This window comes from Onthophagus taurus, chromosome 2 (genome assembly GCF_036711975.1).
Source record: "Onthophagus taurus isolate NC chromosome 2, IU_Otau_3.0, whole genome shotgun sequence".
Lineage (NCBI taxonomy): Eukaryota > Metazoa > Arthropoda > Insecta > Coleoptera > Scarabaeidae > Onthophagus > Onthophagus taurus.
The window spans coordinates 13920645-13936694 of NC_091967.1; the positions used below are offsets into that span (position 1 = coordinate 13920645).

General features: G+C 33.3%; 1 protein-coding gene across 1 annotated transcript in view; it reads right to left on the reverse strand.

Annotated features, from left to right (window-relative positions):
- Nucleotides 1-16050, reverse strand: part of LOC111425874 (uncharacterized) — a 37949-nt gene that overhangs the window by 16525 nt on the left and 5374 nt on the right. The window lies entirely within an intron of this gene.

The window sequence follows — 16050 nt, forward strand, 5'->3', positions numbered from 1 at the left end:
TGATTCAATTTTATTAACTATGAACTTCACATTACAAGTTTTGCCTTAAGAGTTGTTTTCATTTCTGTACCCGATTTATTCTGATTGAATATTTATGTTTATAAGAGTTTATAAAAATTCTAAACCAATAAGTACGCGAGGATTGATTAAGTTGGGAACCCCTCAATAAAAACATGTCACAAATATTTTCAAGAAAGAAATTTTTCTTCTATTTGTTTACCTTTTTACAAATTACAGGAATATGAAGATCCTGGTGCACAGATATGTGAGAAAGACGATATATTTATGACTTATATGATTATAGACCACTACAACTAATACAGCAATGTCAATTTTATCACCAATGATTGTTGCATGATAGATCACTTTTATCTGGTTACACTTATTTACTATAATATTGTGCTGTTGTTGAAACGATTATGATTAGTTACTAAATCTCCTAATTTTTTGACATAATAATGTCAATTCAGAAAAATGTGACTTAAGTAGATTCTTAAAAATCTTCTTTAATTACGTTTCATCAAGAAACACGAAAACAGTCCAAAAGCAAGCGATAAAGCAAACTAATTTAAAGTTAAAAAGAACATTGTTACCAACACGAATCACCAAAATAACCATGATTTTTCCTTTCAACCTAACGTCATATTGAGATGTTTGTAAACAAATTATATATTTCATATACGTCTTTAGAAAATGTTGTTGACTAACAAAGACTTTTTCATCTTTCATACACAACCTGAGAGACCTGCTTAAATAAGTAATTGCGGGCTTGCACAAAAATCCTGAACACGCCCGTTAACAAATAATAACATGGACTTGAGACGATCGTTGGCATCCTACGTATGCGTGTTTCAAAATACCTTCGTCATTTTCGGTCCATTAAATGCCGTGCGGTCAGTCCGCTGAAGTCGTTCGATCGAAGGAGCACTGGAGAGGATGATCGCTCGCTTCCAACGAGAAAAGAGGCAGCTAAAAAAGGGGCCGTAGAAGGAAGAAAAAATGTTGAGAAGCGAATTTTACTGACTGATCGACCTACCTACGCGAATCCGGGTTGCGCTACGTATTGCTTAAACCGATCTTTTCGGGTGGCTGCACGTTGTCGTGTCAGATCCTTGTTAAAACTTTGTTTGCGTGGGATTTTATAATATATGTGTATTGTCGATGGTTTTGTCTGTCTGTATCACGCTCCAATTATCCAGTGTAGTTTGTAACATAAAAATTGAGATGTCAAAAAGGATAAAAATGAAATCAGATAAACAAAGAAAAATTCAACACTAAAGACCCTCTTCTTAATAAAAAGTAGCACGATCTCTTATTTGCCATCTAGACCAATTAGACCTCTTCAGTTGGAGATAATTCGATAAAGATTACAGTAATACCAGTTTCGCCCAAGATACTCTACACATAATGAGTTCTAAAGAATGTTTCTTTTTTTTTGGTCGTTTTTTTTGCCCTCGGTGGACGTTTCTACTAAATCCCCTTATTGAAAGGACTATGGTCGCGAAAGGGCCCCGCGTTTTGTGAGAAACGCGGGCCCCCAAGCAACCTGGAGTCGGAGGAAACGGTCTATAATTTCGCGTCGTTATCCGAGTCTCGGCGGCACAACGGCTCTTATTATTATTTACCTGCCGAAAGGACGCCAAAGACCCCTTCGACCGTTCCTCAAACGACCAGACCTCCGAGTGCCCTAATTGCTTAATAATAATCCGGGGGGGAAAGAGAAAAGGAGAATGATCACAGTTTGTTTTTTGGCTATCATTTCAAATAATAGGAGGAATTTGAAAAAAAGGTAAAAAAAGAAAATTATAGGGATAGAAATTTAAATTTGAAAAATGAAGTCGATTTATTTCTCGTAGTTTCCTTTGGGAATCAATTTTCCTTGTAAATCTCCAACGATTAAGTGGCCATAACTCAGTGGCGTAATTAATAAAAAAGCGGCGTCGTTCTCGTTCATATCGGCCATTAATATTCCAATAATGAAATTCGCGTCACCACGGATTTATGCCCGCAGCTTAATTAGAATAAAACGATTAAAACCTTCCAACTTGTATGGAAATACCCCATCGTCGTCGGACGATTTCGACACGGTCACGTTTGCCTTAATTATTATGGTTTATTAAATCGTTAATCAGAAACTTCAGGCACCACACGCGAACAAAATTGTTATATCTCTTTCTATCTCAATGTATCTCAACTTATCGGTATGGTTCCATAATAATCATATCTATGATATAACGGATTAATAAAAATAATCAACAAACTAACTCTGAATAACAATTAAAACTAGAATTAATACTAGCATTAGAACTAACGCCAGAAACATTCGGGTTTAGCCGCACGTCTCTTAAGACGGCTAAACCCGAATGATGCTAGTTCTAAGTCTAGTGTTTGTTCTAGTTTTAGTTCAATGAAAACTATACAACAATCTAACATATAATAACCTCGTATAATACTCGTAAAAAAAAATTTTCATAAAAAAAAAATTAAGATGAAATATGCAAAAAGATGTTGTATGTTCAATTAACGGCAAACTTTAAAGTATACAAAATGAACCTCGAGGGCAAGTCCAAGAAGGTTCTTAACGACGCCCATCCACAGTTAATTATAACCACAACTTTTTGTTCTTCCTTTTCTTTCCAAGTCGCTTTCGTAAAGTCTTCGACGGCGCAATTAAAATTACTCCTCTTGAATATAGCAAAGTCATACTGCCTAAAGAGTTCAACGAGGCTGATTGTTCCCCCGATAAGAATCCCCTTCAAGAATGGGACCGACCGTAACTTGGACTTATTACGTGTCGGAACACGTTTAATTACGAGGTTGCGTAATAATTACGTCCGCGTTTTTGTCTTTTTATCCGTTATGGACACACCCAAAAATTCTTGAAGGTAAAATTGAAAAACAAATTTGTAATTTATTTTTAAAATTTAAAGAAAATTCAAGGTTGAGTAAATATAAAATGATAAAATGCTACAACCTGGATTTACACTAAATTGAATGAAGCACTTGAGTCATTCAAGTTGGACGATTGCGACATGGTACATAAAAATAAACTGATATCACAAAAATAACGTCGTTGCAACGAGGAAGATTCATCGTGATAAAATTAATCTTTATTCATACATAACCCTGACGCGAACTTTCTTAATCTTGCACAACAACCGGAAAAAAAATCTAAAATGACCAAAAAGGATTTTGTCAGAAAGGATCGAAAAAAGACCATAAAAAATCAAAACCAACTCCGATATTGTTCCCCTTTTCAACTCTTCTTTATGCATGCTTTGATGAATGTCGAAATAAACACATAAACGGCGCTGTGATCAGTTTTGTCAGGTAGCTGAGGAAGTGAGATACAATAACAGTTAAAGAAGGAGAGAGAGGGAGAAAAAGAACAGAAGCTAAATAGAATATAAAAGAACGGCCCGTGGAATCGAAGAAGAAGGACCGTGCCGTGTACCTTAAAAGATTCCTAAATAGCCAGGCTGACATGATGACAAAAGGAATTTCCATTGTGTGGAGTTGTGTTAGTTTTATTTTTCGGGTAGACTCCCCGCATACGAAGTTGCCAACTCATCGGGACCTCCCTATATATAAGCACGATACATGCTGATCAGGACTGGACATGCCCACAAAAACATATGGAAAAAAAATTAAATTGATAAGTTGAAAATTGTTTTAGAAGTTCAAGTCGTTTTTAAATCAGATTGTTTAAACGAACTAAAAGAATTTTATCTTGATTTGAAGTAGATATAATAAAAAAAATAATCCACAGGTTTAATAAATAATCTTTCTTATTACAAAATCAATCTGAACACAACCTTTCTAATTAACAACTTTTAATAAAAATTCTTTGAAAATAAACAGTTACGATAAAATGTAATTTCTCAGTATACGATGTTGATTAGAAACATATACGTTATTTGGAAATGTTCTTCTCGAAATCACGAAGCATAGTTTTTCCTGTTAAAATTAAATGAAATATCGTTTAAAGTAAACATTTATATTAAGCAGGAATTTTTAAATTAAAACAATCGATAAGAGTTAATATCTTGAAAAAACAACAAATTTTAATATTTTTGCATTTTTCACGATATCCATGCATCTAAGAGCAAAAGTACAAGAGACCAATATTGTTAAAAATAAAATTTGCTACAACTATTGCTCTAAAAGCTTTTCTGTAATATGCTTAGATTCCCCAGTGCTACCATCAATAACTTGTAAAAAACAAGGAATTCATCAAATTTTCATATTTTCCTATTTTTCTCTATATCTATGCATCTAAGAGGAAAAATACAAGATAGCAATATTGTTAACTATGAAATTTGCTACGACTATTGTTTTAAAAGCTTTTTTGTAATATGCTTAGATTCCCCATTGTTACCATCACCAACTTATAAAAAACAAGGAAATCAACAAATTTTAATATTTTCGTATTTTTCTCGATATCTATGCATCTAAGAGGAAAAATGCAAGATAACAATATTGTTAACTATGAAATTGGCTACAACTATTGTTCTAAAAGCTTTTTTGTAATATGCTTAGATTCCCCAGTGCTACCATCAACAACTTGTAAAAAACAAGAGATTCATCAAATTTTCGTATTTTCCTATTTTTCTCGATATCTATGCATCTAAGAGGAAAAATGCAAGATAGCAATATTGTTAACTATGAAATTGGCTACAACTATTGTTCTAAAAGCTTTTTTGTAATGTGCTTAGATTCCCCATTGTTACCATCACCAACTTATAAAAAACAAGGAAATCAACAAATTTTAATATTTTCGTATTTTTCTCGATATCTATGCATCTAAGAGGAAAAATGCAAGATAGCAATATTGTTAACTATGAAATTGGCTACAACTATTGTTCTAAAAGCTTTTTTGTAATATGCTTAGATTCCCCAGTGCTACCATCAACAACTTGTAAAAAACAAGAGATTCATCAAATTTTCATATTTTTCTCGATATCTATGCATCTAAGAGCAAAAATACAAGAGAGCAATATTGTTAACTATGAAATTTGCTACAACTATTGTTCTAAAAGCTTTTTTGTAATATGCTTAGATTTCCCATTGTTACCATCACCAACTTATAAAAAACAAGGAAATCAACAAATTTTAATATTTTCATATTTTTTTCGATATCTATGCATCTGAGAGCAAAAGTACAAGAGTAGCATGTTGTTTGGAATAAGATTTGCTCTAACTTTTGTTCTAAAAGTTTTTTCACAACATGCTCCGATTCCAAAATAGTATCATTAATGACTTGAAACAGCAAATTCGTCAAATTTTCATATTTTCCTATTTTTCTCGATATCTATGCATCTAAGAGGAAAAATGCAAGATAACAATATTGTTAACTATGAAATTGGTTACAACTATTGTTCTAAAAGCTTTTTTGTAATATGCTTAGATTCTCCATTATTACCATCATCAACTTGTAAAAAACAAGGAAATCAACAAATTTTAATATTTTCATATTTTTCTCGATATCTATGCATCTGAGAGCAAAAGTACAAGAGTAGCATGTTGTTTGGAATAAGATTTGCTCTAACTTTTGTTCTAAAAGTTTTTTCACAACATGCTCCGATTCCAAAATAGTATCATTAATGACTTGAAACAGCAAATTCGTCAAATTTTCATATTTTCCTATTTTTCTCGATATCTATGCATCTAAGAGGAAAAATGAAAGATAACAATATTGTTAACTATAAAATTGGCTACAACTATTGTTCTAAAAGCTTTTTTGTAATATGCTTAGATTCCCCAGTGCTATTTCAACAACTTGTAAAAAACAAGAGATTCATCAAATTTTCATATTTTCCTATTTTTCTCGATATCTATGCATCTAAGAGGAAAAATGCAAGATAGCAATATTGTTAACTATGAAATTGGCTACAACTATTGTTCTAAAAGCTTTTTTGTAATATGCTTAGATTCCCCATTGTTACCATCACCAACTTATAAAAAACAAGGAAATCAACAAATTTTAATATTTTCGTATTTTTCTCGATATCTATGCATCTAGGAGCAAAAGTCCAAGAGTAGCAAGTTGTTTGGAATAAGATTTGCTATAACTTTTGTTCTAAAAGTTTTTTCATAACATGCTCCGATTCCAAAATAGTATCATTAATGACTTGAAACAGCAAATTCGTCAAATTTTCATATTTTCCTATCTTTCTCGATATCTATGCATCTAAGAGCAAAAATACAAGAGAGCAATATTGTTAACTATGAAATTTGCTACAACTATTGTTCTAAAAGCTTTTTTGTAATATGCTTAGATTCCCCATTGTTACCATCACCAACTTATAAAAAACAAGGAAATCAACCAATTTTAATATTTTCGTATTTTTCTCGATATCTATGCATCTAGGAGCAAAAGTCCAAGAGTAGCAAGTTGTTTGGAATACGATTTGCTATAACTTTTATTCTAAAAGTTTTTTCATAATATGCTCCGATTCCAAAATAGTATCATTAATGACTTAAAAAAGCAAATTCGTCAAATTTTCATATTCTCTCATTTTTCTCGATATCTATGCATCTAAGAGGAAAAATGCAAGATAACAATATTGTTAACTATGAAATTGGTTACAACTATTGTTCTAAAAGCTTTTTTGTAATATGCTTAGATTCTCCATTATTACCATCATCAACTTGTAAAAAACAAGGAAATCAACAAATTTTAATATTTTCGTATTTTTCTCGATATCTATGCATCTAGGAGCAAAAGTCCAAGAGTAGCAAGTTGTTTGGAATAAGATTTGCTCTAACTTTTGTTCTAAAAGTTTTTTCATAACATGCTCCGATTCCAAAATAGTATCATTAATGATTTGAAAAAGCAAATTTGTCAAATTTTCATATTCTCTTATTTTTCTCGATATCTATGCATCTAAGAGAAAAAATGCAAGAGAGCAATATTGTTAACTATAAAATTTACTACAACTATTGTTCTAAAAACTTTTTTGTAATTTGCTCCGATTCGCCGGTGTTACCATCAACAACTTGTAAAAAACAAGGATTACATCAAACTTTTATATTTTCGTATTTTTCTCGATATCTATGCATCTAAGAGCAAATGTGCAAGAGAGCAATATTGTTAAATATAACATTTGCTACCACTATTGTCTAAAAGCTTTTTTGTAATATGTTCGCAATGTTATAAACCGATGCTTGACCGACATAGGTTGGCAACCCTGAATCTAAGGGAATAGTACAACTCGGGGAATAACCCGAGTTGAATTCTATCTATGAGCGCTAACATTTATATTTAAATATATGTTGTATTAACGAGGTTGTATTAATTACTCTTTGTATGGATTCTTAAAAGCATTTTTCAAATGCATCAAGTTTTTAAACCGCTTAATTATTTGTTCAGGGATAACCAACATACACACTACAATGGGGTATCTTAGGCCTTCCACGTTAATTTTACGATCCGCCCGTTGCAGCCGGTAATCAAAGCCGCTCCTGTGGGCCCGTCTCTGGTATCCCACGAGAAAAGCATCCTTGAAAGCGAAGAGAGGCCGCTCTGCCTCTTGCTCTTTCTCTCCGTAGCACTTATACGAAAGGATCTCGGGCTACACGCGCTCGCGAGGCCGGTAATTAATTAAAAATGTTTGTTTTTATTACGCGGCCCGGCTGCGCTCGTTCGGTCCACTCCGGGGAATCCAGCGGTTCCTCAACTTTTATATCTAACCACAAAGTTTTTATTAACGCAGATTTTTTTAAAAGTTTCCTTAATGAATCTAATTTAATATAAATTAGTAGTTGTTTTCAATGACCTTTCGAAAAAACGTAATTTAATAAATATTAGGAATCAAATTAAAAACTAAATGATGGTAATTGAGAACTTTTTTATTCCAGCACAAAGGACGCGTTACTAAAATTTTCTTTTCAAAACTAAGTCAGAAAAAAAAAATAAGCCAAAAAAAATTGATTGATTTCCTAAATTTTAATTGAAAAATATTGAGAACCACTGCTAAAAAGTCTGAGAATATTAAACAACCGCCCGTGGGCCGTTCTTCGTTCCTGGGGCGAAGTCTCGACGAGGAGAACCAGTTGGTCAAGCGGCGCAAAGCAGCGGCTCCGTTCGTTCTCTCAACCGAAAAAAAACCAAGAGTAAAATTAACAGGGCTCGCTAAATTTAATTGTTGCGAAATTATGCAGTAACGAGAGCCAGCCGAGACTGCGAGCGGAGCCGAAGGGACCCGCGGGGAGTTTACTGGATGTGGTTTTTCTGAGTTCGCGGTGTGTGGCTCTTTCAAGACGTCTTGGTCCCTGATTCTTGCATCGTTTTTTTTCCTTTTTTCGCTTATTCTTCATCGGGCATTTGTTCGACGTTGAAGGAATGAAAAAGATTGGAGAAGGTGGAGTCGGAATTTTGGACTCGAAAAGACTACCGATTTCTTTGGGAAAAAGGTAACGGAATTGGACAGGAATGCGAATACAGTAATCGTTCTTAGTTGGCATTATTTTGGTGAAGTTGGTGATTTTAAAACATATTCGAAATCAATTTGGGATGAACGATCTCATTTACTAGTAGATTATGTACTGAGATATACAAAATATAGCAAGCGACCGTTAATTTTCCAAAAGGAAAGTAATGTTGAGGATTTAATCTAAAGTGTATGTATGGGGCGCAGATCTGTGGTGAGATTACATCAGGGTTTGGTATTGCAAAGAATAGAAATTAGTGGCAGTATAATTGGTACCATTGGAATGAGTGTTGGGTTTAAGTAGAAAAGCATCATGACAAGAAAGAATAGAACATGACAGAACTTCCTATTGAATAGATAGACTTCAAAAATTCTAGGCGATCACTAAATTTTTTTTAGATGTGCTAGGAATTTTATAATTTTTACACGAGTTTTAAATTGACTGATGGTGGTTTAGTTCTGAATTTCGCATTTGCTGCCCTAAGTATCACAAACAATACTTATGGCTAATGTAAGCCTGCTTCTGCCCAATTGAGTTTTTTCACATACACATCCCAGTATTAGACATGACCTTGTCAATAAAAACAGGAGATTGTTTTGACACTTTTGCACGATGTTTTATACTTTCACGTTCTTTAAGAACACCGTTATAAGAAGACTGTCATCAGAATTATCGAGGTCGTACTGCCTTTATTATGGACATATGTAACTGTTATAATATTACGATACCTATTAGAACAATTAATTCCGTTAAAATTCTTAGATTAATTTAAATTCCTTTAAGGTTGCGTATAATTGGGTTTGTATTTATTTATATAAATTTAATAATTGTACTTAGTATAGAATGAGATTGCAGTAATTGGCAGCGGTCATTCCTTGCGCGTACTTCCTGCTTATGCAATAACTGTTCACTGTAGCGTGACTGTTGAGTATTTGAGATTCTCAGTGAAATCGCGTTCATACTGGGCCGCTTATAAGGAAGAGGAGCGCCAATCGTAAATCACTCCAAGTAATGCGGATATTTTCATCTTTGACAAAAGTTTCTTGCAATATGTTTCATATATGGATTAAAATTTTTTCTGTAAGCGATTGAACGAGAACGTTAGGTTATGGATAAGACATGAAATTGTATAAATTATATGAATACATTTATAAATAGTTGTTTGTAAATGAAACGTTTATCAACCAGGAAAATTGTTTCTCGTTACTCATAAAAGCAAGATGCAAATATAAATATAGCATTTACATGTTTGATAAAACGTACAAAATAAAATAAACAATTCTTATTTAAAAACTAAATACAGCACTGTTTACTCCTAAGTCCTTTTAAAAGCACATATTTCCTTTTTTTTTACATCTGCGTCATACAAACACAGTTAAATATACCCAGACCAAATAAATGACGAACATAAATGCATGTGCGTTCTATTTGAGTAAAGGTTTAAAGTGTAACATCTCGAAGAGTCACCATCAACACACAACAACGTTTGTGACAAATCTTTTCTTTAACCAGTAGAACTTACCTTGAATAGAAAAGTCGGTAGGCTCTCACGTAACAAAAAAAAACGGGGATGTTTACTTTTGAAACCGGACGTGAAGTGGTGCTTTTACACTTAAAACGTGTTCTGTGTTCTATGTACACAAGAATTCTCCTCTATTCTGAAAGCTAACAATTTTTCTTTGATGACTACTATGGTTCGTGTGAAAACAACATGATTGAACAGCGTGGTTCTTTTAGGCATATTTAAATTGAAATACCACACTTTCTGGAATGTAAGAGTAATGATCGCAATCAAGAGACCAATATAAATCCTTATCTTATCTCCTCACCAAATTATTAATGTCTGGATACCGGTATGTTTGCTATATTGGCGGCAAGATCGTTATGAAATGTTCAAATCCTTTTAGAGTTACCATGCGAATAAAACAAACAGTGTAATAACGTAATAATATTTCAATTCATTCAAGGTTTTTTGATTAGTTTTATAGATTCAAAAGGAAACGTAATTAATAAACTGACCGGCGCCATAGATCAGTCTCCCAATCGCCTTTTCGGAATGTCGTCGGTCTATTACAGATAATTAGGTCCACGCGATCGATTATATAAGTCGACTTCGAATAGATTGAAAGTCGCGGCTCGGCGCCATGAATATGCATCTAATTAGTGTAATTCTACAACCAGCGGGTTGATCTGACTGGAAAAACGGAGCTTAACGGTATTAAAAGCTTTTTCCATCAACTGTATTATACGAAATTGATCGTAAAGAACGTTGCCCTACATTAAAATCCCCAGGTAATGAACGCTAAGATTGTTATTAATTAAGAAAATTTTCGAAATGTCATCGCCGTACCACTCCCAATTATTTACTTATTTTTCTTTTTATACAATTTATTTTTTATTTAAAAATGAATTGCCCTAACGAGCAGCTGCTTCGATCTTGCATGTCAATTTTCTGCATGAAGTATACTATAAACAGGTGTTACACAAATTCGACATCTGTTTTACATGCAAAGGAGCTTAAATGTACTTTCTAAATTAGTATTCAAAAACAAATTACTTTTTTTAAGAACTTTATACATATGAGTTTAATTAAAAGCCTTCTTATAATTTGTTCTAAAATATCTTTTATAAAAATTTAATTTGTTTCACATTTCATGTTAAAAGCTTAAAAGATTAATATATATTGTTTTGACCGGTTTTGGCCGCTAGGAATCATCTTCAGGGCGAAGTTCTCCCGTTAAAAATCTATCATAAGCATTATTTTGAGGATTTAAAGACTTATCGTATTGAATGTAAGAGAATGTTATGAATGATAATAATTATAAATTTATTTTTATAATATAAAATACTATTTACTGATGAATTCAGTTATGTTTTATTGGCCGTTGATGTTTTCTACTGTATATATCCCATGTAAAGTCGATACGAAGTAATTTTAAAGACCCTTTGACAGATACATAACCTCAATTTGATTTTTTTCTCAATTTCTTATTCAAATCCTTATTTATCCGGTTAAGGCTATTGAAAATGATAATCTTAACATAGTAAGATTGAAAAACAGACGTCCTTTGTGTGATTAATGAAATTTTAGATGAAAATTCTTAATCTCAAGATTTGAGCATTTTCGGAATTTTGTCGTTGAATATAGAAGAAAACCAGATATCTAAAAAGCAAATTAAAGAAGCATTAAAACTAGAAGATTTTATACGTAAAAAAGTAGTTATTAAAAAAAATTAATTAATATTTAATCAAATTAAATTAGTGACATTTCAAATGTTGAAGTTGGTAATATCAGAAAATATTAAAAACGAATTTCAAGTTAATGGAATTGACCAATCAGGAAACACTATTTTTCAATTTCAACATTAAACAAAGGAAAATTAAAAAATTTAGTGCGATTTAGAACTTGAGAGAGAACACACGCAAATTTTGACTCGTCGGACTTTATAAATTCTAGCAACGTTGACATAACCTCAAAAAAAAAATAATTTGAAGAATTTCTTCGATTCAAACAAAAAAAAAAGGAATAATAACCCTAATGAAGAAACATCATCTTGGTTCCCGTTCCTGGTAATCCCAGAATCCCGTACCGTGAGCTTATTTATCCCACAACCAACAGACTAAGCTAAGTATTGTTATTTTCTTTAGATTTATTCATGTTAATTTAGTTACAATTTCATAACTCCTTATTAATTTTTTTTGTGGTTTTGTTATTACTATTTAAATAAGTTATTTTAATTGACTCTTTTAGGACTCTATCCATCAACAGTTTTAGACTTTACGTTTTATAAATACTGAGTCCAAAGAATTTCAACTGCATTTGACAAACAGCTTGAAACTTGTCTGGATAAAGCTTCGAGATAGCGGATATAGAGAGTGCGGAATGTTTCCTTCATCGTGTAGATGAATGATTGATTGATAATGCCCTGCAGCAAGAAGCTGCAACTGTTAACATACTCCCTTAAACTTCAGATTTTGAGAAAACCACCTTATTACTCCATTCATGTGTGAAGTTAAATATTTTTTTACAATTTGAATACGTTACTTCAAACACATTACTACAACCTAGCGAAATTTCGTCATTGCAATCCTTGGTTTAAAGGATAACTTTAATATCTGCTGATGGTAAAAGTAAAAAAATTCAAATCGTGCAATGCAAATTTTGCACTGAGAAATTCTTTTCATTTCGCAAACTACTCTTGACACATCACGTATGTTTTTTATACATAAATAAAAAATAGCGAATTATATTATTTATGTATTCCAAATCAACAAAATCAGTTAGGGCGTTAATCGTTTAATATTGCGATACCGAGGTGTGTCAATGATTTAAGTTATATTAAATAAAACCTTCCTCTGAAGTTTGAAAATACCGTTTTACATAGAGCGCTGAGTATTGAGCCCATTAACGCACCCGTACTTGAATGTACAATAGGTTGTTTAACGGACCTCCTTCGTAAAGTATGATGTAAGTGGCGCCTGAGTGGCGCCGCGGCGCCATCCATCGCATGCGCATTTCACTGAAGTGACTCAACAGAGAGCGCCAGCGTAAGTTACAACAGCACACAAACCAGCCAAGCGAGACGTATAGACCGCATATGCAGAAGGCGATTTAACAATGAGACAACGTGTAGCGTATTTAATTCTGGATGGACAAATTATACGGAGAGCGCGTAATTAAGACAATTAGTCAGAAAATATGCGCGCACGATCGACTTTGAATTGTGTGCGTCCTAGAATGCCTTTCTAAATTTAAAATGATCGTTTTAATTAAAATGGCGAAACAAACTTTATTCTGACTATAATAATATCACACTTTGAAAATCGTGAATAAGTGGATAAATCCCATTCTATTTCTAGTAAAGCAAACAAAGAGTTACCGTTGTAGATTTATCTTCTTATTTTTCATCACCAGAATGATACAAGTCTCATTGTACATTTGTGATACATTTGCACATACAACATTTTCTCAACCAACTAAAACTAAAATCAACTCGGTACACTTTGTGGAAATACTTCGTCTGGCTCATAAACCACTTCATAGTCTCGTAGTCGTAGTCTTCTTTATGTTTTTCGAAGTAGATCAACGAATCCTTTTTTTTCTTCCCGTCGCGTTTAAAATGTAAAGAAACCACAAGAACTCGACTTGATATATCCGGTGACTAACGCGCTCGCGTAATTGGTCCGGTTTTATTATGCACTTAACTTATCGCGGTCGGGTCTCCGGCGACTTCATAAATTCTCTTGAACGGCTTCGGCGGAGTCGATTATTAAGCCCGTCTTATACTAAAGACGTTTTATCTACTACTATTAATGAGTATGGAGCCGTGGATCGTTAACGAAAAAAAGTTGGAAATAAAAGATAACAAAATCGATGTTGAAAAATAAATTTGTAAAACAAATATCAAAAGTTACATACAGATAAAAGTGTTAATTAGTTGAAATAAAATACTTGGGAAACATTTTTGTAAAGGAAACTCTGCTTTGAGTTAATTTTATTTAAAAAAGTGAAATCGAGTGTAGTTAACTAGGTGGTGTCCATTGCAAACTGTTGCTTTGTTAATGACGTTAAGCAATGAGTACATTAATAAGGAAACTACGCTCTAATAGCGTTTGTGAAAAAAGCTCGCTAACGAGGACCTCGTTGCGTCGTCGTCGGTTTACTCGTTTTTCCCGTGTACAATTCTAATGAATAGAGATTTGCACAAGCGGAAATTCGCTGGCGCCACTTGTTACAGACACCTTGGTGAAGTCACGAATCCAGTAACTTTCACCTTGTTGTTGTTGTTGCTTCGTGCAACTAAACAATTATTGCAAAATTTTGTTTAGAACATTTTGAGATTTTCCTAAAAACTTATAGAATAAAAAGAAATGTTGTAAAACAAAGCTTAATCGAACATTATTAACCATTTATAAATAAAAAGTAAATAATTGGGTTAATAGAAATCGTTCTTGAAATAAATTAGTTGGTTTCGAAGGAAAAATTAAGTTATAAATCGAAATATAAGATTGGCGCAATGGTATGTTAGCCGACGTCAGAAGGACAAACTTGTAGTTAGAACGTGGCCTTAATGCCTCTTTATGCGTCTCGTCACGTAAATATTCTCGTCTACTATAATGCGTAGATTAAAATCAAAATGTCAGGTAAATATTCAAATCTAAGAAATCCATATACGAAACAGACATGTAATATCAATGAAGAATAGGACAAAGAAGAAATAAATATCGTGAGTATTAAAAGAAACGTTTAATGTATAGTTTCAACTAAAACTACCTAAAACAGTGACTCGTTGGTATGAACCCAAAAACTTAGAGTTGTAAAACATATATCAAGATACCTGCTTTACATTGTTCGTCAGAGAACCTTTCTACATATTTCTTGTTTTTATTGCAATAAATCTATATGGATGTCTTCACATGTTGCAGGAGGTGTCTTACACGTCTTCGAGCTGAAAGTCCAAAATATGCTCAATAGGATTAAGATCTAATCTTTGACCAATCGTAACTTCAAGCGTTACGATTCTTGCCGTGAGTGGCTGCCAACAAATACAGTATAAGGCATCTCATGCTCTTCTAAGATCTTTTCTGTGCATTGACGTGCTGTTAATGCCCCTCTGTCAAAAGAAATTTCAACTCAAAACATTACTAAGGCACCCCCAAAAGCAACTCGAGATAATCGAGGACAGGCTATATAATATTCGCCAGCTCTTTTTCATACCTTATTTCGGCCATCTTTGTCATAAAGGAAGATTCTGCATTCATCCGTAAATAATACCATTATTCCGGCGTCCACTGTCTAATTAATGTGTACTCGAGTTAAAGCAAGTGCACGTCACTTGTGAGCTGCAGTAAGCAAAGCTGCTATACCTGAACTACAGTTCCTTGAGCTTCTCGAATTCTGCTTTGGACCTCTCAATGCAGAAATCATGACAAAACCATCTTTTCTGGCTGCTGTTCTTCTTTTAGCATCGATACCGAGCCGTCAGTGATAAAAGAGAGTTGTAAGAAACTGTTGGTGTGTTCTTTGCACAGTCAGACAATACATTTAATTCAAAACTACATTGCACTATCAATACGGGCAATGTTGCAAAAAGTGACTAAAAAAAAATAGACTACAGTTGAAAGAAGAAAAATGGAGAGCACAAAAACTGTTCTAGAAATATTCTGTCCCTGACATCATTTGCAGAAATTAAGGTTGTAAGCCAATTGAATTAGCACCACTTTGCACAATATGTATCTAATCGAACTGTATTTATAATCAAATGCAAAGATAATCAAAAATGTCATGATTCAAAAAATAAAAATGTTAAAATATTTTTCTAATACCCAATAATTGTGCTCATAAATATTGGGTCTGGTCTCGTCCGTTATCTGAGGTTTGGGGTACCTAAAATGGTTACCAAAAACGATCCCCATTGTTCTATCTACCTGTTCGTGAGTGCATTAGCTTGTAACCAAAGACCCGAGTCGAACGAATCTTATCGCACAGGTGGTCCTCTGCAACGAAATGAGCGGATAGAGGGCTGATTGAGAGACGACCAGAGAATCCTTTTAAAAGTTATCCGGACACTTTGATAAAAACAGGATCCGGGTCGCCAGAATTGTTGCACCTTCCAC